This window comes from Pan troglodytes, chromosome 11 (genome assembly GCF_028858775.2).
Source record: "Pan troglodytes isolate AG18354 chromosome 11, NHGRI_mPanTro3-v2.0_pri, whole genome shotgun sequence".
Taxonomy (NCBI): domain Eukaryota; kingdom Metazoa; phylum Chordata; class Mammalia; order Primates; family Hominidae; genus Pan; species Pan troglodytes.
In genome coordinates, this window is record NC_072409.2 from 54,976,957 (window position 1) to 55,003,928 (window position 26,972).

General features: G+C 40.0%; 1 protein-coding gene and 1 pseudogene across 2 annotated transcripts in view; one reads left to right on the forward strand and one right to left on the reverse strand.

Moving 5' to 3' along the window:
• Nucleotides 1–26,972, reverse strand: part of LOC112204071 (monofunctional C1-tetrahydrofolate synthase, mitochondrial-like) — a 151,096-nt gene that overhangs the window by 25,228 nt on the left and 98,896 nt on the right. The window lies entirely within an intron of this gene.
• On the forward strand, nucleotides 1,994–13,249 carry LOC129135999 (ribosome biogenesis protein BMS1 homolog; annotated as a pseudogene).

Consider the following 26,972-nt stretch of genomic DNA (forward strand, 5'->3'; position numbering starts at 1 on the left):
ATTTTTGCAGGCAGTCCTCCTATTTAGGTTTAGTCTGTAGGTCTTGGTCTACTTTGTGGGCTGTGATTCCAATGGCAATTTAATTTCAGAGCCTTCATGGTGTTATTTTGGTCTGTTTGGCTAATATGTATCACTGGGATTCTCCCACCAGTCCCTGCTGTTGCCCACCTGAGGGAACAGGGGAGGTGCCCCAGGCTGGGCCACCTGCTGCAGCTAGGTGGGTGGGGAATGGTGGTTGTGTTGGTGTGTGGAGCTGGTTTTCTTGTTGTGGGGAAGATCTCCTTTGATCTGCGGGGACTGAGTCTGCCTGGGTTGCCTTCTATTGCTACGTTGGGAGTTGGGAAACTCTGGGCCTGGGTCACCGTCCTATTGGATGAGGTCCAGGGAGACACCTGGCCACTATGCATTCCCTAGTCCTAGAGTCCCTCAGCAGCCTTTTTCTGTCCACCTTTCAGAATTCTCCATTGATCATCTCCTCTCTATTATTTCTAGAGTTTGGGTTACATTTCTTAGGAGGGTATAATGTGTTATCTTCTCTAGACCAGAAATCCTTAGTGGTGGTTTCGGGTTGTAACTGGGCTAAAGGGAGAATTGGCATATTTGTGATGTCGAGTCTTCCTTTTCAAATGAGGACATACCATTATTCAGTATATAATATTTACAACATCTACTTCCTTGGGTTGAAGAATGTGGTTAAGGCAAGGAAAGTACTTAACACAGTGCCTGGTGTGGAGAGCACTTACGAGTGTTGGTAGTGATGCTATTCCTTTTGTCCTTTGGTAGCATATTAAAGCTTTTCTTCTTTTTTAAATAAATAAAGTTCTGGTGCACTTCTTGTTAGGTTTATTCCTATTTTATCCTTTTTTGCTTTTATTATAAATAGGAGCTTCCTATCTTTTATAACATCTACCTGGTTCTTTGGCCCTTATGTGAAAATGTTTTAATAGCCTTCTAAACATTGCTCTCCCAAATGAGTTTTAACTTGCCTCTTTCTTTTGTTTTCCTTTTTTTGAGACACGGTCTCACTTTGTCACCCAGACTGGAGTTCAGTGACGCAATTATGGCTCACTGCAACCTCTGCCTCCCGGGCCCCCAAAGTGCTGGGTTTACAGGTGTGAGCCACTGCACCCAGCCTTACTTGTCTATTTCTTTTAAGAGTGGGAACTATAATTGAACCCAGAGCTCCAAAAACAAATGAAGGAATGAATGAGTGAATAAGCTCTTCCCATGGGTTTGGTGTGGTTTGGGGCTCTACTCTTAATCTAAATGCTATGTTTTATATGATCTAAAATTTCCCCTAGGTGTGTTACACGATTGTGTTGTGTTGAACTTACATTGAGACTCCTTTTCACATGTGCTGGTTATCAGCATGGGACTTTTCCATTCACTCTTTGAATTATTCATTTGGGGGACACAGATAGACCTCTGTGTCTTTCATAAAAAGTGTCCATTGGCCGGTTGCAGTGTCTCATGCCTGTAATCCCAGCACTTTGGGAGGCTGAGGAGGGCAGATCACGAGGTCAGGAGTTTGAGACCAGCCTGGCCAATATGGTGAAATCCCATCTCTACTAAAAATACAAAAATTAGCCAGGCCTGGTGGTGGGTGCCTATAATCCCAGCTACTCGGGAGACTGAGGCAGTAGAATTGCTTGAACCAGGGAGGCAGAGGTTGCAGTGAGCTGAGATCGTGCCACTGCACTCCAGCTTGAGTGACAGAGTGAGACTCTGTCTCAAAAAAAAAAAAAAAAAACAAAAACGAAAGAGTGTCCATTATCTATACTGGAAAAATTGAGATTGGGATTTTTGACATGAAGTGCGGAAATGTGGATTGGGTCCATTTAGTTTACCTAAACAGATGATGAAATACTAACTGTTTTTACGAAGCATTCCCTAGTGCAAAGTTTTGCCTGTGTGTCTAGTGACGGGAACAGTAAGAATGAGGCTTGGAAGGCGGAGCGCATTGTGGGCCTGTCGTGGGTGGGGCCAGCAGCACATGCATGCCTGGCTCACAGAGCAGCCTTTGGGTGTTCTTTTCCCAGAGGAGCTCTACGGTGACTTTGAAGACTTGGAAACGGGACATGCACAAGGGAAAATCGGGCCCCGACACTCAGGTATGACTTTGTCGTAGCTGGCTGTTCTTGGTCATTGTGTTCTGAGAGAGGCCCACATTGAGAAATGCAAATCTTACTTGTGATGTGTGAAGATTGCAGACTGGATGGATAGATTCCTTCCTAAAGGGTGGGGATGTGGGGACCAAAGAGAAGCTTTCTTGTTTACTTATTAAGTTTTGGACGACAGTTACTACCGTTTCTTGCCATAGTCATTTGCCAAGACCGCTGTGATTTTTCACTCACAGAAGTCTTAGCTTCTCAGACTTACATTCAACCATTGCCATCATTCTCCTCTTTAAATTTAAGTGTCATTTAAAAGAATGAAGTCCCTGTTCTCCCTAATATTTCTTTAGAACAGAGTCTGGGAGCATCTGGGTGAGGGACATGTCTGTTATTTTTATTCTAGTTTGTGTTCCCAGCCAGCTTAAGGAATAGCAGCTAATTGTAATGCAGATGTAACAATTTCCTGTAGCAGTACCATGTTATTCAGAGACAAAGGTTATGTTGTGTTTTGTTTTGTTTTATTGATAATGATAACAGATTTTTGCTAAGATTTTTGTTTAAATAGAACTTTAAAAAATGTAATGTTTAAGGAAAAGACCTTCATAAACATACACAAAATTTTTTCTTCTGGAAATTTAAGAATGAAGATATAGAGAAACAAGGAAGAAATTGACCCCGATGAAGAAGAAAGTGCCAAGAAAAAGCATTTGGATAAGAAGAGAAAATTGAAGGAGATGTTTGATGCGGAATATGATGAAGGAGAAAGCACATATTTTGATCTTAAAGGAGAAATGCAGAAAGAAGCGCAGGTGAGAAACCTCAGTTCCTCTCAGCCCCTTGTCAAGACTATCACATAGTGCAGGAATCCCTGACTTTCTTTGGGTCCCTGCTTCCTATCCTGCTTCTGTGCCTTTCATTTGGACTCCTGGGTAGATGCATGTGAGTGTGTTTATTCATGCAGTGAGCTCATTGTTTCTACAGTCAGAAGATCACCAGAAAAAGATCCATACCTGTTTTGTAACAAAAATTAGGAAACCGAAGTGACTGAGACATGGTCTCTACTTTTGAGACTTTTACAATGTAGTGATCTGAGACAGTGTGTTTATTTCAGTGCAAGCCAATGCTGCCTATTCCGATCGCTGCTCCCTGATTTGAATGGCAGGTGATCAGTGGCCCGTGTGGCTTATGGACACAGCAGAGCTCCCAGGGGAAGTGCTCTGAAAACTCATCCTGGTCAGAGTTCAGAAGGACATGTGGAGTATAAGGTCAGATGCGGAGATAAAGGGAGATGGTGTGGCCCTCCTGCCTGGGGGTGCTGAGCAGGTTGCTGGAGGCGGTGATCTCACTCTGAAGGAGACAGACACAGAAACGTGTGTACAGTTTATGGTGAGCCTCTGAGTTGCGTCTTGTTAGTGAGGTCAGGAGTGCCTGTGTAAGCTGGAACAGATTAGGTATATGATTTGTGAAGTGGAGTTTCATCGTAGATCTTCATCTAGTCAAAGGACTGTTTCCTGATTAGGCATTAGCTTAGTGGTTGCTAGTCTGTGTTGCCCTTTGAAAGGCATGACTAGGGTAACTCTGAAGTTTCTGCTTCACACCATTTACAATTTAAAATTACCTAGAGCCCTGTGGGCCATTGGAAAAGACTGAATGTTTCACTCTGAAATGGGAGTCCTTGGAGGGTTTTGAGCAGAGGAGAGACATTCAGGTAATCAGATCACTCTGCCAAGACATCAGTCCGGTAGAGATCAGTCCGGTGGCACAAACCAGAGGGCTGGCAGTGGAGATGAGACAAAGAGTCAAACCCGGATAGAGTTTATTTGGAAGCTGGGTCAGTAGGATTTCCTGGTGGACTGAATGTGGGGCGTGTGAGAGGAAATGAGGATGGCGACTGGAAGTTCCTGGAAGGATGGGTTGTTTCAGGTTAGATAGGAAACTGTCTGCAGATGCAGTTTTGGGAAGATGATGTTTGTTTCGGCTGGGTAACATGCAGACAAGCGGAGTGTCAAGTCTGGAGAGACAGGTCTGGCCAGGGACTTAGATGTACAGCCCTCAGCATGTAGATGCCACTTAACTCTGTGAGGTGGCCGGGGAGTGAGTGCAGAGTGACTGGGAGGAGCAAGACTGGCATGGGCGAGATGGGGTGATTGCGGCCGTGAGGCCTGAGCAGTGCCTAGGAGGGAGAGGGAGAAGCAGTGTGAGCATGCAGGCATGCGGGAGTCCAGTTGTACATGGAGGCGAAGCACTGTTCAGATCCCGCTGCAGTGTTAACTATGGTAAAGGCAGAGTTGACCACTGGAGGAGTCCTTCAGCGTGGAGGCCTTCAGCGATCTTGGCAAGCACCGATTTTCATGGATGTAGGAGAATGGGAGCAGAGGAACTGGAGGCTGCAACTGTGGAAAACTTTTGTGGGGTTTTGCTGCAGAGAGAAGCAGAGAAATGAAGCAGTTTTTGGTGGAAGAAGTGGAATCAAAAGGTTTTGAGATGAGAGAGAGAACAGAGTGAAGAGCTGTTGGAATAAAGTCCAGGAAGAGTGGATGGTGTCTAGTGAGCAAGTGATGTGTGGCCCTGAGTAGAGGCATGGACAAATCATCTGTGCCTGAGCTGCCCGTAGAACTTTCTGTGATCATGGAGATGCATGTCTGTGCTTCCCAATATTGTAACACTGGCCACAGGTTGATATGGACCACTTCCAGTGTGACTAGTGGGATTGAGGAACTGCATTTTAAATATTATGTAATTGTAATTAATTTTAATTTAAATAGCCACACATAGCTCCTCTATGGGGCAGGTCAGAGCTCTGATAAGGCTGGATATGGGAGGAAACCCTGGTAGAGGGTTGACCGTAGAGGTTCTTTTGGTTTTGGAGTGAATCAGGAAACAGCCATCAGCTGAGTGAAGGTGAGGGTGGTGGTGGGTGTTTGAAGACAAGGGAAAAGTGTGAAAGAATTATTTGGAGAGGAAGGAAAGAAAGTGTGGACTGGGGATGTTTCCAATGTTCGAGCACGCAGGGCTCCACAGTTATCTACATTTGCTGTCCCTTGGAGCAGGAGAGAAGAAAATGGTTGGGACATATTCTGAACAGACTGTAGAGGTAAAATGTGTAGGTTTTTTTGTTTGTTTGTTTGTTTTTTGAGATGGAATCTCGCTCTATTGCCCAGGCTGGAGTGCAGTGGCACGATCTTGGCTCACTGCAACCTCCGTCTCCCAGGTTCAAGCGATTCTCTCACCTCTGCCTCCTAAGTAGTTGGGACTACAGGCATGCACCACCATGCCCAGCTGATTTTGGTATTTTTAGTAGAGACGGGGTTTCACCATGTTGGCGAGGCTGGTTTCAAACTCCTGACCTCATGTGATCTGCCTGCCTCAGCCTCCCAAAGTGCTGGGATTACAGGCATGAGCCACTGTACCCGGCCAAATGTGTAGTATTTTTAATAGGATAAAGCCTACATAATTCTGTCCACAGTTCCTTTACTTAGAAATTGCTCATTTGTTCATGTTAATCCTATGTTTATTACAAATAACAGCATACAGGTTTTCCCCCCCACCCCATCATGTACAGCTGAATCACGTAGAATTTGAAGATCAAGATGATGAAGCCAGAGTTCAGTATGAGGGTTTTCGACCTGGGATGTATGTCTGCGTTGAGATTGAAAATGTTCCCTGTGAATTTGTGCAGAACTTTGACCCCCATTACCCCATTATCCTGGGTGGCTTGGGCAACAGTGAGGGAAATGTTGGACACGTGCAGGTGGGTCCCTTTGCTGCGTATTTGGTGCCTGAGGCTCTGTGGATTTCCCCTCCATCAATCATCTTACCCTCTCATCCCCCTCAGATGCGTCTGAAGAAACATCGCTGGTATAAGAAAATCCTCAAGTCCCAAGATCCAATCATATTTTCTGTAGGGTGAAGGAGGTTTCAGACCATCCTGCTGTATTATATCGAAGACCACAATGGAAGACAAAGGCTTCTAAAGTGTACCCCACAGCACATGCATTGTGGAGCAGCCTTTTGGGGTAAAATATGATTACAATAACTTGCCTATTGCCGAGATTAAACTTTACAGGCTGTGTTATTTTAGCTTTGTGCTTTTCCTTTCATAAAATTCCACTCCTAAGATGCTTCTCTTTTCTGGGAGCGGGGAGGTGGTTTGGAGTATATATGTACATCTATATCCAAATCTAAATGTCCATATCCAGTATGTTAAACTAGAATCTAAAATTTCTGGTTTGCTATATTTCTTTTTTTCCTTTTCCTTTAAGACCCTATCACTCCACAGGGAACTGGTTTCTTGGCAATACAGTCTGTCAGTGGCATAATGGTAACTATCTTGGACGATTTCTTTTACAGATTGGTTTGAGAAATATATCCTGAATGTGGGTTATTATGTACATGAGACTTTAAGTTGAAAATTACTCATTTTTATTAATATAAAGTAAATTTCCCTTTGCTTTTAATCTTTGTACATCCTTTTCAGTAGGGTGTGGGATTAGAGGAGGGGAGGTGGAAGAATTATAATGGTACATTTCCTATTTTTATGCATCTTTTGTATTTATTTATCTAAGCAAGTATTTAAGCAGTGCTCACCATGTGCTAAGCACTATATGAGGTTATGAGGAGCCGTCAGAGACCACCCAGACACAAGACTCCCTGCAGCTGTGCTGGGGTAGCAGTCTGTTCACTCCATTTTCATTTGACCAGTCAGGCAGGGCAGGGTTTACTGGTCCCATTTAACAGAGAAGAAAGCAGAATAATGAGCAGATGGAATCTTCCCTGGAGGTCCAAATTTTAATTTCCTAAACATTGCAACTGTATTTTTCTTTTCCATTTCGTTCCAAATAAATCATTATAGTAAAATTACATTCCTCTGAAATCACTCTCAGGAAAGTACTCAAGTAGCCTTTTTTTTCTTTCTTTCTTTTTTTTTTTTTTTTTTTTTGAGACAGAGTTGCACTCTGTCTTCCAGGCTGGAGTGCAGTGGCACGATCTTGGCTCGCTGCAACCTCTGCCTCCTGGGTTTAAGTGGTTCTCCTGCCTTGGCCTCCCGAGTAGCTGGGATTACAGGTATGCACCATCATGCCGAGCTAATTTTTGTATTTTTAGTAGAGATGGAATTTCACCATGTTGGCCAGACTGGTTTCAAACTTCTGACCTCCGGTGATCCACCTGCCTTGGCCTCCCAAAGTGCTGGGATTACAGGTATGAGCCACTGTGCCTGGCCTCAAGTCACCCTTGTTAGTTTGGCTTACCAACTTTAAAGTTTTGGATTGCTTTTGTCAAACCACTGGGTTGCAAGTTCAGATGGTCTCTCTTGTTTTTCTTAACTAATTGTAAGTAAAATTCACTTTGGTAATTTATTGTGTCACATAGAATTGAAGTTTTTCTCTTGCTAATATTATTCCTATTTTCAAATTTTGGGGCTCCTGTTAGCCTGATTTTCGGATAGCTGCCACAGGAGTTGTCCTTGATCTGGATAAATCCATAAAAATTGTGAAGAGATTAAAGCTAACTGGTTTTCCATATAAAATTTTCAAGAACACTTCATTTATTAAGGTCTGTATATCTATATATTCTCATATTTATAAATGTCCATATTGTTTGAGAAAAGGAATGAAATACCTCTAAAATGTGGGCCTCATATTTTTAGAAAAGTGTTTGAAATCTTTTATAAACTTCATATTTTGTTTGCTCCTTTATATTCTGTATTACTTAAATATGCTCAAAAAAGCAGTGGTAAACAGCTATTTAGGAATTGAGGCTGTTACTCCTGACTTCCACGTGAGACTGCTACAGAACTCATATTGAAAATATGTCATTTTATCCACTAGGTTTTGTTTCCTACTTTTTAAATTGGTGTTAAGAAAGGGAAAAAAATCAGAAGTTTGTCTAACTCAGTAGAAAAATCGACAAAGCATTTGCAGACAACTTGGCAAGGGTACAGAGAAATGGATGTACTGTTTTTCAGTATTTGGGGAGGGTGGTTTGAGCAGCATTTATTGACAATTTCATTAGTGGGGATGTTTCTATTGAAAACACAGAGTTAGGAAGTCATAAAATGTTCTTGCAATATAAGGTAATAATACCACCGGCGTTTATCTTACTGTTTTCATGTTCTAAGTGCATGCATCTGAGTAAAAGGATCTGGGCTGCAGTCCAGTCTGAGAGATGCCAGCAAAGGCTTCCTAGGCCAATTCAGTCCAGTAAATCCCTCTTCGATCTTCTCTTCCACACAGACAGCAGTGATGAGCATGCCCATGAACTCACATGATTATTTTGGGGAAAATGAAAGAGTTGTATTCTTTTTGAGGTAGTAATTCCACTTTCAGGGGCAAATACATTTTGATTATTTTATCACCCTTCAGTGAGTTGTTTTTGTTCTTTAATCAAGGATGTATGTTTGAAGTAAGAAGTAAAGCATAAAGTATATGATTTTGTGTGTGTGTGTTTTTATCTTGCTATACCTGTAGGGAATGTTTAATTCTGCCTTGGAAGTGGCCAAATTTGAAGATGCTGTGATTCGAACTGTCAGTGGGATAAGGGGGCAGATCAAGAGAGCACTCTGAGCTCCAGAAGGAGCTTTCCAGGGTAGCTTTGAGGATAAGCTGCGGATGAGCGGTGAGTGTCTTAAGTAGTGTTCAGGGCAGGGTGTTACCATTCATGCTTGACTTCTAGCCAGTGTGACAAGAGGCTGGAGTCAGGTCTCCAGGGAGTTGAGCAGCTCCAGCCTTAGATCTCCCAGTCTTATGCAGTGTGCCCATTTGCCTTGTGTCTGCAGTCCCCTGGCCACACCCAGTAACAGTTCTGTGATCTATGAGAATAGTTTCCTTAGCGAGCTTTCCCTTCAAATACTTTGCAGCCAGGTAGAGAAGTTTGGAGTGAAGGTTTTGTTCTTTGTTTCTTCACAATATGGATATGAATCTTCTTTTGAAAACATTAAAGTAAATTACCTCTTTTCACATATTGTCTTCATGCGAACTTGGTATCCTGTTTCCATCCCAGCCTTCTAAAACCCAGTAACATCTTTGTTGAAACCAGTGGGTGAGAAAGACACCTGGTCAGGAATGTGGACCACGGGCCAACTCAGGCTCGCCCATGGTGTCAGACTAAAGACAAACAAGGACTCTCTGTATAAGGTACTGGTCGTGTGTATGTTAGTGGAGATGAAGCCTGTGCTCTACAGACAGGGAGTCACACAGACACTTTTCTATAATTTCTTACATACTTTGAATGTTCAAGTATAAAGTCTAATGTTAAATTTGATTGAACAATTGTATATTTGTGGGATATTTTGGAATGGAACACCAAAAAGTGGTAATAGTGGTTCTTTCTGGATTGAAGGAAAACTTTTCTTTTTTAAAATAAATTTTATTTTATATATTTGAGGTTGACAACATGATCTTAAAGGATACATATAGATAGTAAACTGGTTACTATAGTGAAGCAAATTAACATAGCTACCATCTCACATAGTTAGATTTTTGTTTGTGTGACAGGAACAGCTAAAATCTACTTATTTAACAAAAATCCCAAAGACAATATATTTTTATTAACTATAGCCCTCATGATGTACACTAGATCTCTAACTTGTTCATTCTACATGTCTGCTACTTTGTATTATTTTAATGTACATCTCCCCATTTCCTATTGGTCATTTCCTATTTGGCCCATTTTTCAACTGGGTTGTTTTTCTGCTATTAAGTTGTAAGAGTTCTTTACTGATTTTTGGATATTAACACTTTATCAGATATGTGGTTTGCAAATATTTCTTCCAGTCTATAGGTTCCCCTTTCATTTTGTTGGTTGTTCCTTTGCTGTGCAGAAGCTTTTTAGTTTGATGCAGTCCTCCTTGTTTATGTTTACATTTGTAGCCTGGCTTGTGGTGCGATATCCAAAAAATTATTGCTAAGGCCAATGTCAAGAGGCTTTCCCCCTATGTTTTCTTCTAGGAGTTTTATGGTTTCAGGTCTTAAATGGGTCTTTGGTCTTGTATCTGTTTTGAGTTGATTTTTGTGTATGGTGTATGATCAGGGTCCAATTTTATTCTTTTGCATGTGAAAATCCTATTATTGAAGAGACTATCTTTTTTACCATTGTGTTGTCTTGTTTGCCCTTGTCAAAAATTAGTTGACAGTATATGTTTGGATTTATTTCAAAGGTCTCTGTTATGTTCCATTGGTCTATTTTTTTGTTTTTATGCCAGCACCATACTGTTTTGATTACTATAGCTTTGTAATACAATTTTAAATCAAGAGGTGTGATGCCTCCAACTTTTTCTTTCACAGTTATCTGTTGGCTGTTTGGGGTTTTTTGTGGTTCCATATGAGTTTCAGGATTGTTTTTTCTTTTCTTTTCTTTTCTTTTTTTTTTTGAGGTGAAGTCTCACTCTGTCACCCAAGCTGGAGTGCAGTGGCATAATCTCGGCTCACTAAAACCTCTGCCTCCTGGATTCAAGCAATTCTTCTGCCTCAGCCTCCCAGGTAGCTGGGACTACAGGCACATGCCACTATGCCCGGCCAATTTTTGTAGTTTTAGTAGAGACAGGGTTTCACTATGTTGGCCGGGCTGGTCTCCAACTCCTGACCTCATGATCCACCCGCTATGGTCTCCCAAAGTGCTGGAATTACAGGCGTGAGCCACTGTACCTGGCCAGGATTGCTTTATTCTGTTCTGTGAAGAATGTCATCAGAACTTTGATGAGGATTGTGTTAAATCTGTATATTTGCTTTGGGTAGTGTGAATATTTTAACAATATTAATTCTTCTGATCCATAAACATAGGGTGTCTTTTCATTTGTTCATGTCTAAATTTCTTTCATCGATGTTTTATGGTTTTTAAGTGTACACATCTCTCACCTTCTTGGTTAAATTTATTCCTAAGTTTTTGTTTTTCTTTGATGCTATTGTAAATGAGATTATTTTCTTGATTGCTTCATCAGCTAGGTTATTTGTATACAGAAATGCAACTGATTTTTATATGTTGAGTTTATACCTTGCAGCTTAACTGAATTGATTTAGTAGTTCTCACAGTTTTTTGTGTAATCTTTGGAGTTTTTTACGTAAAGGATCTTGTCATCTGCAAATAGAGATAATTTTACTTCTTTAATTTAGTTGCCTTTTTTTTCTCATCTGATTGCTCTTGCAAGTACTCTATTGAATAAAAGTGATGAGGCTGGCCATCCCTATCTTGTACTCAATCTTAGTGGAAAAGCTTTAGTTGTTCCCCACTAACTATGATTAGACTGTGGGTTTTTCATAAATGGTGTTTATTATGTTGAGGAACTTTCCTTCTATACATAAACTATTAAGAGGTTTTATCAAGAAAGGTTGCTAAACTTTGTTAAATGCTTTTACTGCATCAATTGAGGTGACCATGTCATTTTATCTTTCATTTTGTTAATGTGATATATCACATTGATTGATTTACATATTTTAAACCAGCCTTGCATGACAGGGATAAATCCCACTTAAACATGATGTATAATGTTTTTGATGTGTTGTTGAATTCTATTTGCTAAAATTTTTTAAGGATGTTTGCATCAGTATTTAATTTATTGGAGAAATTGACCTGTAGTTTTTGTTTGGTGTGTGTGTGTGTGTGTGTGTGTGTGTGTGTGTGTGTGTGTGTTTTGGTTTGGCTTAGGTATTAAGGTGATACTGGCCTGGTAAAATGTGTTTGGAATTATTTCCTCTCACTCTGTTTTTGCGAAGAGTTTAAGAAGTAAACTCCCAGGGGATGGGAGTGACTCTGGACATGGGAGTGACATGATAGTGACTCTGGACCCTGCAGTGGTGGGACACAGCAGCATCTCAGTCTCTGAAAGGCCAGGCACATCATCAGCAAGGACCCCAGAATGGTGGAGCACTACTGTGGCTTGGGCCCTCAGGGGCAGGGACCAGTGCAGCAACTACTTCTCTCCCTGGGGAGGCAGGTGCCTGGGCAACTCAGATTCTCCAGGGCTAGTCCAGTTCCAAGGAAGCAGGGTTCTACAGTTGTTTGTCCTGAAGGGCAAGGTACCCCAGTTCAGCCAATGCCGTTTTCCTGGGATATGGGGGTGCCATGTTGGCTCATCCCTGGCAGGTGTGGCTGCTCAGCTCAGCCAAGACACTGATTCCCTGTGAAGCAGGGCAGTGCTTCAGCTCTCGTGCAGTGGGGGGTGTGACTGCTTAGACTGGCCAAGACACTGATTCCCTGGAAAGCAGGGCACCAAGTCAGCTCAGGCTCCAAAGGGCAGGGCGCAATGGCAGCTGGGAGGGGAGGGGCACAGCAGCGTGGCCCCGCAGGTGAGGTGTATGCTGTGATGTGGACATCATTTGTTCCCACCAGCCATTTGAAATTTCATCCATTTGAAATTTGATTCCAAATGTGGTGGTGTGGGAGGTGGGGCCTAGTGGGAGTTATTTGGGTCACAGGGCAGATCCTTTATGAATAGATTAATGCCTTTTCATGGGACTGGATTAGTTACCAGGAGTGGATTGTTATCAGAGTGAGTTCAGGTTCCTAGACTCTTGTGTTTCCTCTCTTGCCATGTGAGCCCCTTGCATACACCTGTTTCGCCTTCCACTTTCCCCATGAGATGAAGCAGCACAAGACCCTCGCCAGTTGTGCTGCCCGATCTCGGACTTTTCAGACACAAGCAGGGTGAGCCAAATAAACCTTTTTTATAAAATAAGTTACCCCGAGTCTCAAGTATTCTGTTACAGCCACACTAAATGGCCTAAGACAGTGTAACAGTGGCTCGGGGGTGGTGGGCCACTAGGTGGGTGTGATATAGAGCAACAAAGCCTGAGGATGGAAGAAGGGTGCGGTGGCTGCTCACCCTGGGTGGGACATGCTCCCGAAGTGGTCCAGGTCCAGGAGGGCATGTTGCAGCAGCAGCTGGTCCATGGGGGTGGGGCACAATGTCAGTTCCTTCTCTGAGGGGAGTGCTGGGGCTACTGGGCCCCTCTTGCTTCCTTATCCCTGCAGGGAGACATCCCTTCTGCTTCAGGCTGATCCCTCTGGGGGAATGGGTGGTGGGGGCCAGATGTTTCCTTCCCTCCTTTATGTGACCGTCCTGTTTTCCAGGCTCTACTGGATTTCTGCTACTCCTTGATGCACTCTGGGGCTCTCCTTTAGTGACTTTCATCAAAATATAGCTGTTTGCTGCTTTGGCTGTCTTTGTCAGGGGATGAGTGCAAGGGGCTATTGATCAGCCCCTTGCTGGCATCACTCCCTCTTAAACTTTTCATTGGATACTCTTTTGAACTATTTTTTCCCCCACCATATACATGTATTTTTTAAACGTTAATGTGCTAATTTCTACTGAAGCAATGTGGATTTTTCTGAAAGCTTTAATGTTTTAATAAGCTTTTTATTGAAATGTTAATGTACATACAGAAGAGTGCCCGAATCATAAGTGTGCATCTAGATGAACTGTAGCACACCAGGCTGCCACGCCCTGGACCAAGCAGTAGCCTTGACCTGTGGCCTCTCCCAGGCACTGCTGCCCCAACCCACAAAATAGCTACTTTCCCAGTTCCTGATGTAGATTTGTTCTGCCTGGTTTTGACTTCTATAAAATACAACACATTCTATTTAGCCTGGCTTCTTTGGTTCAGTATTACAGAACACATCCATGTTCTTGTCTATGGCAGACATTGATTTATCGTCATTGTTGAGTTCCATTATATGACTGTGTCACCATTTTTCCATTGATGAGTGAAATGATTTCCTATTTTTGGCTGTTATCCCATGGCCCTGAACAGTAGGTCTGGATATGGGACTTGCAGGTATGCAGGGGCGCACCCACTTCTGCTGGAGGATCCCTGGGTGGAGTGGAGACTCCAGGGCACCTGTGGTCTGCTTCAGTGTGGAGGCTTCTGTGTTGTGTTCTGGGAGCACAGTGGCTTGGCCTCCGCCACCAGCAGCAGCTTAAAGAGTTCCTGCTGTTCCACATGCTTGCCAACAATTGGCCTCTTCAGTTTTTTTTTTTTTTTTTTAGGTTTTCAGTGCCTGCCTGGACTTGTGTTTTCATTTAGATTTTGGTTTCTTAGAACTTTCGTTATTCTCTTCACAGCTTAACAATGCATTTGAAAAGATTTGTTTTCATGTGGAGTATTCCGTTTTGTAATAAGAGGGTTGTTCAAGGCATCAGTCTGCCACTCTGCTAGAAACAGAATTCTCCCAGGCATTTCTTTTTATATAAAGTAGTTAATGAAATTTTGAACCATCTCACATGAATTTTTATTAAAATACACTTCAGGATGTGGTGCCCATTATCCATTCTACTCTTTTGTAACAAGTAGATTTCTCTGAATTCTTGAATTTGAAAACAATTGGGGTTCCTAAACAGAGAATATGGAATATTATTGGGGATGATGTCTTTAATAATACATTTCAAGATAGGAGAAACTTTTTCTATATAGCTGACTTTAATAAAAGGCTAGGGCAAAACTTTCAATATATTAACAGTATTTATGAGGCAGTTAAGAATTTGGGTCATCTCAGTCTCCACTAAAAATACAAAAAGTTAGCCAGGTGTGGCGGCGGGCACCTGTAGTCCCTGCTACTTGGGAGGCTGAGGCAGGAGAATGGTGTGAACCCGGGAGGTGGAGGTTGCAGTGAGCCAAGAGCATGCCACTGCACTTTAGCCTGGGCAACAGAGCGAGACTGCGTATCAAAAAAAAAAAAAAAAAAAGAATTTGGGTCATCTCAATTAAACAAAGAAATTAAGATTACATTGAAAATTCAGTACAGAGTATTTTGCCTTCATCTGTTGTTTGAGTCTCCCTTCTTTCAGCCATCCTTCCATCAGAAATAGAATACCAAGTTAAACTTCTTAATTAGAATCAGGAATCAGGACTCTTTGGCTGCTGATTGAAGGAAGAACTGTCCTTAAATCCAGAGTGGGCCGGGCATGGTGGCTCATGCCTGTAATCCTAGCACTTTGGGAGGCCAAGGCAGATGGATCACCTGAGGTCAGGAGTTCAAGAGCAGCATGACCAACATGGTGAAACCCCATCTCTACTGAAAATACACAAATTAGCCGGGCGTGGTGGTGTGTGCCTATAGTCCCAGATTCTTCGGAGGCTGAGATAGGAGAATTGCTTGAACCTAGGAGGTGGAGGTTATGTGAGCCAAGATCACACCACTGCACTCTAGCCTGGGTGACAGGGCGAGACTCCATCTCAAAAAAAAAAAAAAAAAATCCAGAGCGGTTGGTAGTCAAGACAAAAAGCTAGATTATTTTTGTTAGTCTGGGAGCTAAAAAAAATAGTTGTAACTTTGAAGTCTTTTTATGGATCAACATGAAGATTGAGGGATCTCAAACAGAAAGGGCATCCTGGTGGCAAAGGTTAATCATTAGCAGACTGCAAGAGTAGTTTCAATGGCAAGAAAGCAGCAACAGAATCAATGAAAACAAAGCAATGATTAGAATGCCCTTTCCCCTTCTCCTCCTGACTTGTAGACACTGATTGTCTTCCTTAGACTTAGGGAACCCCTTAGGTTCTTGAAAAATTCAATGATCAGGCTATAGTAGATGGTCCCCAGTACACAGCACAAGATTTTTTGATAAACTGGACATTTTGAGACCCAAATAACTAATTAGAAAAATCAAACATGTGAAACTACTTTATCCTATGCATAGGGGTTATTCTGGAAATAAAATGTACAACATTGGAATCCTGAAGGAGAAAAGTCCTAAAAGTTTCAATATCAAGAATCCTGCACCTGCTGCTACTTATCTAGCGTTTTGCTTGATTTCTGGCTGATGAAGTTGCACAACTCTTGAAAACTTAAAAACTTGAAAATTTGTCACTTGAAAACTACTTGAACCAAACTATGAAATCTCACCTGATATATAAGATGCAATTGTTACAATTATTTTAAACTTCAATTTACTGTTTTGCTCTATCAAAAGAAAGTTTCAACTCTGCTAGTTGAGTACACACATCCTAAACAAGTTTCTGAGAATGCTTCTCTCTAGTTTTTATGGGAAGATATTTCCTTTTTCACCTTAGGCCTCAATGCGCTCCAAATGTGCACTTCCAGATACTACAAAAACGGTGTTTCAAACCTGCTCTATGAAAGGGAATGTTCAACTCTGTGACTTCAATTCAAACATCACAGAGATGTTTCTGAGAATGCTTCTGTCTAGATTTTATATGAAGATATTCCCGTTTCCAACAAAATCCTCAAAGCTATCCAAATATCCACATGCAGATTCTACAAAAAGAGTGTTTCAAAACTGCTCTATCAAAAGAAAGGTTCAACTCTGTCAGTTGAGTACACCCATCACAAACAAGTTTCTGAGAATGCTTCTGTCTAGTTTTTATGGGAAGATATTTCCTTTTTCAACATAGTCCACAAAGCGCTCCAAATGTCCAGTTGCAGATACTACAAAAAGAGTGTTTCAAACCTGCTCTATGAAAGGGAATGTTCAACTTTGTGACTTGAATGCAAACATCACAAAGACGTTTCTGATAATGCTTCTGTCTAGATTTTATCTGAAGATATTCCCGTTTCCAACGAAAACCTCAAAGCTATCCAAATATCCACTTGCAGATTCTACAAAAAGAGTGTTTCAAAACTGCTCTATCAAAAGAAAGGTTCAACTCTCCTAGTTGAGTACACACATCACAAATTTGTTTCTGAGAATGCTTCTGTCTAGTTTTTATGGGAAGTTATTTCCTTTTTCACCATAGGCCTCAAAGCGATCCAAATGTCCAATTCCAGATACTACAAAAAGGGTGTTTCAAACCTGCTCTATGAAAGGTAACATTCAACTCTGTGATTTGAATGCAAACATCCCAAAGATGTTTCTGAGAATGCTTCTGTCTAGATTTTATAGGAAGATATTCCCGTTTCCAACGAAATCCTCAAAGCTATCGAAATATCCACTTGCAGATTCTACAAAAAGCGTGTTTCAAAACTACTCTATCAAAAGAAAGGTTCAACCTTGTTAGTTGAGTTCACACATCACAAAGAAGTTTCTGAGAATGCTTCTGTCTAGTTTTTATGGGAAGATATTTCCTTTTTCACCATAGGCCTCAAAGCGCTCCAAATGTCCACTTCCAGATACTATAAAAAGTGTGTTTCAAACCTGCTCTATGAAAGGGAATGTTCAACTCTCTGACTTGAATGCAAACATCACAAAGAAGTTTCTGAGAATGCTTCTGTCCACTTTTTATATGAAGATATTCCTGTTGCCAACAAAATCCTCAAAGCTATCCAAATATCCACTTACAGATTCTACACAAAGAGTGTTTCAAAACTGCTCTATCAAAAGAAAGGTTCAACTCTGTTAGTTGACTACACACATCACAAACAAGTTTCTGAGGATGCTTCTGTCTAGTTTTTATGGGAAGATATTTCCTTTTTCACCATAGGACTCAAAGCAATCCAAATGTCCAGTTCCAGATACTACAAAAAGAGTGTTTCAGAACTGCTCTATGAAAGGGAATGTTCAATGATGTGACTTGAATGCAGACATCCCAAAGAAGTTTCTGAGAATGCTTCTGACTAGATTTTATGTGAAGATATTCCCGTTTCCAACAAAATCCTCGAAGCCATCCAAATATCGACTTAACAGATTCTACAAAAAGAGTGTTTCAAAACTGCTCTATCAAAAGAAAGGTTCAACTCTGTTAGTTGAGTACACACATCACAAACAAGTTTCTGAGAATGCTTCTGTCTAGTTTTTACGGGAAGATATTTCCTTTTTACGATAGTCCTCAAAGCGCTCCAAATGTCCACTTCCGGATACTACAAAAAGAGTGTTTCAAACCTGCTCTATGAAAGGGAATGTTCAACTCTGTGACTTGAATGCAAACATCACAAAGAAGTTTCTGACAATGCTTCCGTCCACTTTTTATATGAAGATATTGCCGTTTCCAATGAAATCCTCAAAGCTGTCCAAATATCCACTTGCAGATTCTACAAAAAGAGTGTTTCAAAACTGCTCTATCAAAAGAAAGGTTCAACTCTGTTAGTTGAGTACACACATCACAAACAAGTTTCTGAGAATCCTTCTGTCTAGTTTTTATGGGAAGATATTTCCTTTTTTACCATAGGCCTCAAAACGCTCCAAATGTGCACTTCCAGATACTACAAAAGGATTGTTTCAAACCTGCTCTAAGAAAGGGAATGTTCAACTCTGTGTCTTGAATGTAAACATCACAGAGATGTTTCTGAGAATGCTTCTGTCTAGATTTTCTATGAAGATATTCCCATTTCCAACGAAACCCTGAAAGCTATCCAAATATCCACATGCAGATTCTACAAAAAAGCATTTCAAAACTGCTCTATCAAAAGAAATGTTCAACTCTGTTAGTTGAGTACACACATCACAAACAAGTTTATGAGAATGTTTCTGTCTAGTTTTTATGGGAAGATGTTTCCTTTTTCACCGTAAGCCTCAAAGCGATCCAAACATCCACTTACTGATACTACAAAAAGAGTGTTTCAAACCTGCTCTATGTAAGGGAATGTTCAACTCTGTGACTTGAATGCAAACATCACGGAGATGTTTCTGAGAATGCTCCTGTCTATATTTTATATGAAGATATTCCTGTTTCCAATGAAACCCTCTAACTATGCAAATATCCATTTGCTGATTCCACAAAAAGAGTGTTTCAAAACTGCTCTATCAAAAGAAAGTTCAACTCCGTTACTTGAGTACACACATCACAAACTTGTTTCTGAGAATGCTTATGTCTAGTTTTCATGGGAAGATATTTCCTTTTTCACCATAGTCCACAAAGCGCTCCAAATGTCCAGTTCCAGATACTACAAAATCAGTGTTTCAGACCTGCTCTATGAAAGGGAATGTTCAACTCTGTGACTTGAATGCAAACATCTCAAAGAAGTTTCTGGTAATGCATCTCTCTAGATTTTATATGAAGATATTCCCGTTTCCAACGAAATCCTCAAAGCTATCCAAATATCCACTTGCAGATTCTACAATAAGAGTGTTTCAAAACTGCTCTATCAAAAGAAAGCTTCAAGTCAGTTAGTTGAGTACACACATCTTAAACAAGTTTCTGAGAATTCTTCTGTCTAGTTTTTATGGGAAGATATTTCCTTTTTCGGCATAGGCCTCAAAGCGCTCCAAATGTCCACTTACAGACACCAGAAAAGGAGTTTTTCAAACCTGCTTTATGAAAGGAAGTGTTCAACTCTGTGACTTGAATGCAAACATCAAAAAGAAGTTTCTATGAATGCTTCTGTCCACTTTTTATATGAAGATGTTCCCGTTTCCAAGGAAATCCTCAAAGCTATCAAAATATCCACTTGGAGATTCTACAAAAAGAGTGTTTCAAAACTGCTTTATGAAAAGCAAGGTTCAACTCTGTTAGTTGAGTACACACATCACAAAGAAGTTTCTGAGAATGCTTCTGTCTAGTTTTTATGGGAAGATATTTCCTTTTTCACCATAAGCCTCAAAGCGCTCCAAATGTCCAGTTCCAGATACTACAAAAAGAGTGTTTCAAATCTGCTCTATGAAAGGAAATGGTCCACTCTGTGACTTGAAAGCAAACATCACAAAGAAGTTTCTCAGAATGCTTCTGTCTACTTTTTATATGAAGATGTTCATGTTTCCAACGAAATCCTCAAAGCTATCCAAATATGCACTTGCAGATTCTACAAAAAGAGTGTTTCAAAACTGCTCTGTCAACAGAAAGGTTCAACTCTGTTAGTTGAGTAAACACATCCTTCACATTTTTCTGAGAATGCTTCTGTCTAGTTTTTATCGGAAGATATTTCCTTTTTCACGATAGGCCACAAAGCGCTCCAATGGCCAGTTCCAGATACTACAAAATCAGTGTTTCAAACCTGCTCTATGAAAGGGAATGTTCCACTCTGTGACTTGAATGCAAACATCACAAAGAAGTTTCTGAGAATGCTTCTGTGTAGATTTTATATGAAGATATTCCTGTTTCCAACGAAATTCTCAAAGCTATCCAAATATTCACTTGCAGATTCCACAAAGAGAGTGTTTCAAAACTGCTGTTTCAAATGAAACGTTCAACTCTGTTAGTTGAGTACACACATCACCAACTGGTTTATAAGGATGCTTCTGTCTAGTGTTTATGGGAAGATATTCCCTTTTTCACCATAGGCCTAAAAGCGCTCCAAATGTGCACTTCCAGATACTACAAAAAGAGTGTTTCAAACCTGCTCTATGAAAGGGAATATTCAACTCTGTGACTTGAATGCAAACATCACAGAGATGTTTCTGAGAATGCTTCTGTCCAGATTTTATAGGAAGATATTCCCGTTTCCAACGAAATTCTCAAAGCTATCCAAATATCCACTTGCAGATTTTACAAAAAGAGTGTTTCAAAAGTACTCTATCTTACGAAAGGTTCAACTCTGTTATTTGAGTACACACGTCACAAACTAGTTTCTGAGAATGCTTCTGTCTAGTTTTTATGGGAAGATATTTCCTTTTTCACCATAGGCCTCAAAGCGATCCAAATGTCCTCTTCCGGATACTACAAAAAGTGTGTTTCAAACCTGCTCTGTGAAAGGGAATGTTCAACTCTCTGACTTGAACGCATACATCACAAAGATGTTTCTGAGAATGCTTCTGTCTAGATTTTATATGAAGATATTCCCATTTCCAATGAAATCCTCAAAGCTATCCAAATATCCACTTACAGATTCTACAAAAAGAGTGTTTCAAAACTACTCTATCAAAAGAAAGATTCAACTCTATTAGTTGAGTACACACATCACAAACTTGTTTCTGAGAATGCTTCTGTGTAGTTTTTATGGGAAGATGTTTCGTTTTTCACCATAGGCCACAAAGCGCTCCAAATGACCAGTTCCACATACTACAAAAAGTGTGTTTCAAACCTGCTCTATGAAAGACAATGTTCAACTCTGTGACTTGAATGCAAATATCACAGAGATGTTTCTGAGTATACTTCTGTCTAGATTTTATATGAAGGTATTCCCGTTTCCAACAAAATCCTCAAAGCTATCCAAATATCCACTGCAGATTCTACAAAAAGAGTGTTTCAAAACTGCTCTATCAAAAGAAAGGTTAAATTCTGTGAGTTGAGTACACACATCACAAACAAGTTTATGAGAATGTTTCTTTCTAGTTTTTATGGGAAGGATATTTCCTTTTTCACCATAAGCCTCAAAGCGATCAAAACGTCCACTTCCACATACTACAAAAAGAGTGTTTCAAACCTGCTCTATGAACAGGAATGTTCAACTCTGTGACTTGAATGCAAACATCCTAAAGATGTTTCTGAGAATGCTTCTGTCTAGATTTTATATGAAGATATTCCCGTTTCCAACGAAATCCTCAAAGCTATCCAAATATCCACTTGCAGATTCTACAAAAAGAGTGTTTCAAAACTGCCCTATCAAAAGAAAGGTTCAAATCTGTAAGTTGAGTACACACATCACAAACTAGTTTCTGGGAATGCTTCTGTCCACTTCTTATGGGAAGACATTCCGTTTTTCACCATAGGTCCCAAATCTCTTCAAATGTCCACTTGCAGATTTCACAAAAAGAGTATTTGAAAACTGCTCTATGAAAGGGAATGTTCAAGTCTGTGAGTTGAATGCAAACGTACCAAAAAAGTTTCTGAGAATGCTTCTGTCTTGTTTTTACGTGAAGGTATTCCCTTTTCCAAAAAAATCCTCAAAACTATCCAGATATCCACTTGCAGATTCCACAGCAAGTGTGTTTCAAACCTGCTGTATCAAAAGAAAGGTTAAAGTCTGAGAGTTGAGAACACACATCACAAAGAAGTTTCTGAGAATGCTTCTGTCTAGTTTTTATGTGAGGATATTTCGTTTTTCACCATAGGCCTCAAAGCGCTCCAAATGTCCACTTGAAGATACTACAAAAAGAGTGTTTCAAAACTTCCCTATGAAAAGGAATGTTGAACTCTGTGAGTTGAACGCAAACTTCACAAAGTAGATTCTGAGAATGCTTCTGTCTGGTTTTTCTGTGAAGAAAACCCCGTTTCCAACGAAATCCTCAAAGCTATCCAAATATTCCCTTACAGATTCTACAATAAGAGTGTTTCAAAACTGCTCTATCAATAGAAGAGTTCAACTCTGTGAGTTGAGTACACACATCACAAGGAAGTTTCTGATAATTCTTCTGTCTAGTTTTTATGCGAAGATATTTCCTTTTTCATCATAGGCCTCTAAGCGCTAAAAATGTCCACTTACAGATTCTATAAAAAGAGTGTTTCACAACTGCTCTATGAAAAGGAATGTTCAACTCTGTGAGTTGAATGCAAACATCACAAAGAAGTTTCTGAGAATGCTTCTGTCTAGTTTTTATGTGAAGATATACCCGTTTCCAACGAAAGCCTCAATGCTATCCAAATATCCACTTGCAGATTGTACAAACAGAGTGTTTCAAACCTGCTGTATCAAAAGAAAGGATCAACTCTGTGAGTTCAGTACACACATCACAAGGAAGTTTCTGAAAATTCTTCTGTCTAGTTTTTATGGGAAGATATTTCGTTTTTCACCATACGCCTCAAAGTGCTCCAAGTTTCCACTTACAGATTCTACAAAAAGAGTGTTTCAAAACTGCTCTATGAAAAACAATGTTCAACTCAGTGAGTTGATTGCAAGCACCACAAAGAAGTTTCTGAGAATTCTTCTGTCTAGTTTTTATGTGAAAATATTCCCGTTTCCAACGAAAGCTTCAAAGCTATCCAAATATCCACTTGCAGATCCTACAAAAAGAGTGTTTCAAAACTGATGTATCAAAAGAAAGGTTAAACTCTGTGAGTTGAGTGCACACATCACAAAGAAGTATCTGAGAATGTTTCTGTCTAGTTTTTATGTGAGGATATTTCGTTTTTCACCATAGGCCTCAAAGCGCTCCAAATGTCCACCACCAGTTACAAAAAAAAAGAGTGTTTCAAAACTTCTGTATGAAAAGGAATGTTCAACTCTGATAGTTGAATGCAAACATCACAAAGTGGTTTCTGAGAATGCTTCTGTCTGGTTTTTATGTGAAGATATTCCCGTTTCCAATGAAATCCTCAAAGCTATCCAAATATCCACTTGCAAATGCTGCAAAAAGTGTTTTTCAAAACTGCTCTATCTAAAGAAAAGATGAACTCTGTGAGTTGAGTACACACATCACAAAGAAGTTTCTGAGAATTCTTCTGTCTAGTTTTTATGGGAAGATATTTCCTTTCTCACCATAGACCTCAAAGCGCTCCAAGTTTCCACTTACAGGTTCTACAAAAAGAGTGTTTCCAAACTGATCTATGAAAAGGAATGTTCAACTCAGTGAGGTGAATGCAAGCATCACAAAGAAGTTTCTGAGAGTGCTTCTGTCTAGTTTTTATGTGAAGTTATTCCCATTTCTAACGAAATACTCAAAGCTGTCCTAATATCCACTTGTGAAGTCTACAAGAACAGTGTTTCAAAACTGCTATATCAAAGAAAATGTTTACCTCTGTAAGTTGAGTACACACATCACAAAGTAGTTTCTGAGAATGCTTCTGTCCACTTTTTATGTGAAAAGAATTCGTTTTTCACTGTAGGTCTCAAATCGCTGCAACTGTCCATATGCAGATTTCACAAAAAGAGTGTTTGAACACTGCTCTATGAAAGGGAATGTTCAAGTCTGTGAGTTGAATGCAAACATAGCAAAGAAGTTTCTGAGAATGCTTCTGTCTAGTTTTTACGTGATGATATTCCCGTTTCCAATGAAATCCTCAAAGCTCTCAAGATATCCACTTGCAGATTCCACAAAAACTGTGTTTCAAACCTGCTGTATGAAAAGAAAGGTGAAACTCTGTGAGTTGAGTACACACATCACAAAGAAGTTTCTGAGAATGCTTCTGTCTAGTTTTTATGTGAGGATATTTCGTTTTTCACCATAGGCCTCAAAGCGCTGCAAGTGTCCACTTCCAGATACCACAAAAAGAGTGTTTCAAAACTTCCCTATGAAAAGGAATGTTCAACTCTGTGAGTTGAACGCAAACGTCACAAAATAGTTTCTGAGAATGCTTCTGTGTTGTTTTTATGTGAAGATAATCCCGTTTCCTATGAAATCCTCAAATCTATCCAAATATCCACTTGCAGATTCTACAAAATGTGTGTTTCAAAACTGCTCTATCAAAAGATAAGTTCAACTCTGTGAGTTGAGTACACACATCACAAAGAATTTTCTGAGAGTTCTTCTGTCTAGTTTTTATGGGAAGATATTTCCTTTCTCACCATCGGCCTCAAAGCGCTCCAAGTTTCCACTTACAGATTCTACAAAAAGAGTGTTTCCAAACTGCTCTATGAAAAGGAATTTTCAACTCAGTGAGTTGAATGCAAGCATCACAAGTTTCTGAGAATGCTTCTGTCTAGTTTTTATGTGAAGTTTTCCCCGTTTCCAAAGAAATACTCAAAGCTGTCCGAATATCCACTTGTGAAGTCTACAAGAAGAGTGTTTCAAAACTGCTGTATCAAAGACAAGGTTTACCTCTGTGAGTTGAGTACCCACATCACAGAGTAGTTTCTGAGAATGCTTCTGTCCACTTTTTATGTGAAGAGATTTTGCTTTTTACCGTAGGTCTCAAATCGCTCCAAATGTCCACATGCAGATTTCACAAAAAGAGTGTTTGAAAACTGCTCTATGAAAGGGAATGTTCAAGTCTGTGAGTTGAATGCAAACATAACAAAGAAGTTTTTGAGAATGGTTCTGCCTACTTCTTATGTGAAGATATTCCCGTTTACAACTGAAGCCTCAAAGCTGTCCAGATATCCACTTGCAGATTCCACAAAAAGTGTGTTTCAAACCTGCTGTATCAAAAGAAATGTGAAACTCTGTGAGTTGAGTACCCACATCACAAAGAAGTTTCTGAGAATGCTTCTGTCTCATTTTTATGTGAGGATATTTCGTTTATCACCATAGGCCCCAAAGCGTTACAAATGTACACTTCCAGATACTAGAAAAAGAGTGTTTCAAAACTTCCCTATGAAAAGGAATGTTCAACTCTGTGAGTTGAGTGCAAACATCACAAAGTAGTTTCTGAGAATGCTTCTGTCTGGTTTTTATGTGAAGATAATCCCGTTTCCAATGAAATCCTCAATTCTATCCAAATATCCACTTGCAGATTCTACAAAAGGGTGTTTCAAAACTGCTCTATCAGTAGAATAGTTCAACTCTGTGGGTTGAATACACACATCACAAGGAAGTTTCTGAGAATTCTTCTGTCTAGTTTTTATGCGAAGATATTTCCTTTTTCACCATAGGCCTCTAAGGGCTCCAAATGTCCCCTTACAGATTCTACAAAAAGAGTGTTTCAAAACTGCTCTATGAAAAGGAATGTTTAACTCTGTGAGTTGAATGCAAACATAACAAAGAAGTTTCTGAGAATGCTTCTGTCTAGTTTTTACGTGAAGATATTCCCGTTTCCAATGAAATACTCAAAGCTATCCATATATCCACTTGCAGATTCCACAAAAAGTGTGTTTCAAACCTGCTGTGTCAAAAGAAAGGTTAAACTCTGTGAGTTGAGTACAGACATCACAAAGAAGTTTCTGAGAATGCTTCTGTCTCGTTTTTATGTGAGAATATTTCGTTTTTCACCTTAGGCCTCAAAGCGCTCCATGTGTCCACTTCCAGATACTACAAAAAGAGTGTTTCAAATCCTCTATGAAAAGGAATGTTCAACTCTGTGTGTTGAATGCAAACATCACGAAATAGTTTCTGAGAATGCTTCTGTCTGGTTTTTATGTGAAGATAATCCCTTTTCCAACGAAATCCTCAAAGCTATCCAAATACCCACTTGCAGATTCTTCAAAAAGTGTGTTTCAAAACTGCTCTATCAATAGAATAGTTCAACTCTGTGAGTTGAGTACACGCAACACAAGGAAGTTTCTGAGAATTCTTCTGTCTGGTTTTTATGTGAAGATGTTTCCTTTTTCACCATTGGCCTCTAAGCACTGCAAATATCCACTCACAGATTCTACAAAAAGAGTGTTTCAAAACTGCTCTATGAAAAGGAATGCTCAACTCTGTGAGTTGAATGGAAACATCATGAAGAAGTTTCTGAGAATGCTTCTGTCTAGTTTTTATGTGAAGATATTCCCGTTTCCAACGAAACCCTCAAAGTTATCCAAATATCTACTTGCAGATTCTACAAAAAGACTGTTTCAAAACTGCTGTATCAAAAGAAAGGTTCAACTCTGTGAGTTCAGTACACACATCACAAGGAAAATTCTGAGAATTCTTCTGTCTCGTTTTTATGGGAAGATATTTCCTTTTTCACAATAGGCCACAAAGTGCTCCAAGTTTCCTCTTACAGAACCTACAAAAAGAGTGTTTCAAAACTGCTCTATGAAAAGGAATTTTCAACGCAGTGAGTTGATTGCAAGCATCACAAAGAAGCTTCTAAGAATGCTTCTGTCTAGTTTTTATGTGAAGGCATTCCCGTTTCCAATGAAAGCTGCCAAGGTGTCCAAATATCCACCTGCAGATTCTACAAAAAGAACATTTCAAAACTGCTGTATCAAAAGAAAGGTTAAACTCTGTGAGTTGAGTACACACATCAAAAAGAAGTTTCTGAGAATGCTTCTGTCTAGTTTTTATGTGAGGATATTTCGTTTCTCACCATAGGCCTCAATGCACTCCAAATGTCCACTACCAGAAACAACAAAGAGTGTGTTACAGAACTTTTATATGAAAAGGAATGTTCAACTCTGTGAGTTGAATGCAAACATCACAAAGTAGTTTCTGAGAAAGCTTCTGTCTGGTTTTTATGTGAAGATATTTCGTCTCTAACAATAGGCCTAAAAGCGTTCCAAATGTCCACTACCAGATACAATGAAGAGCTGTTAGAAAACTTCTCTTAGAAAAGGAATGTTCAAATCTGTGAGTTGAAT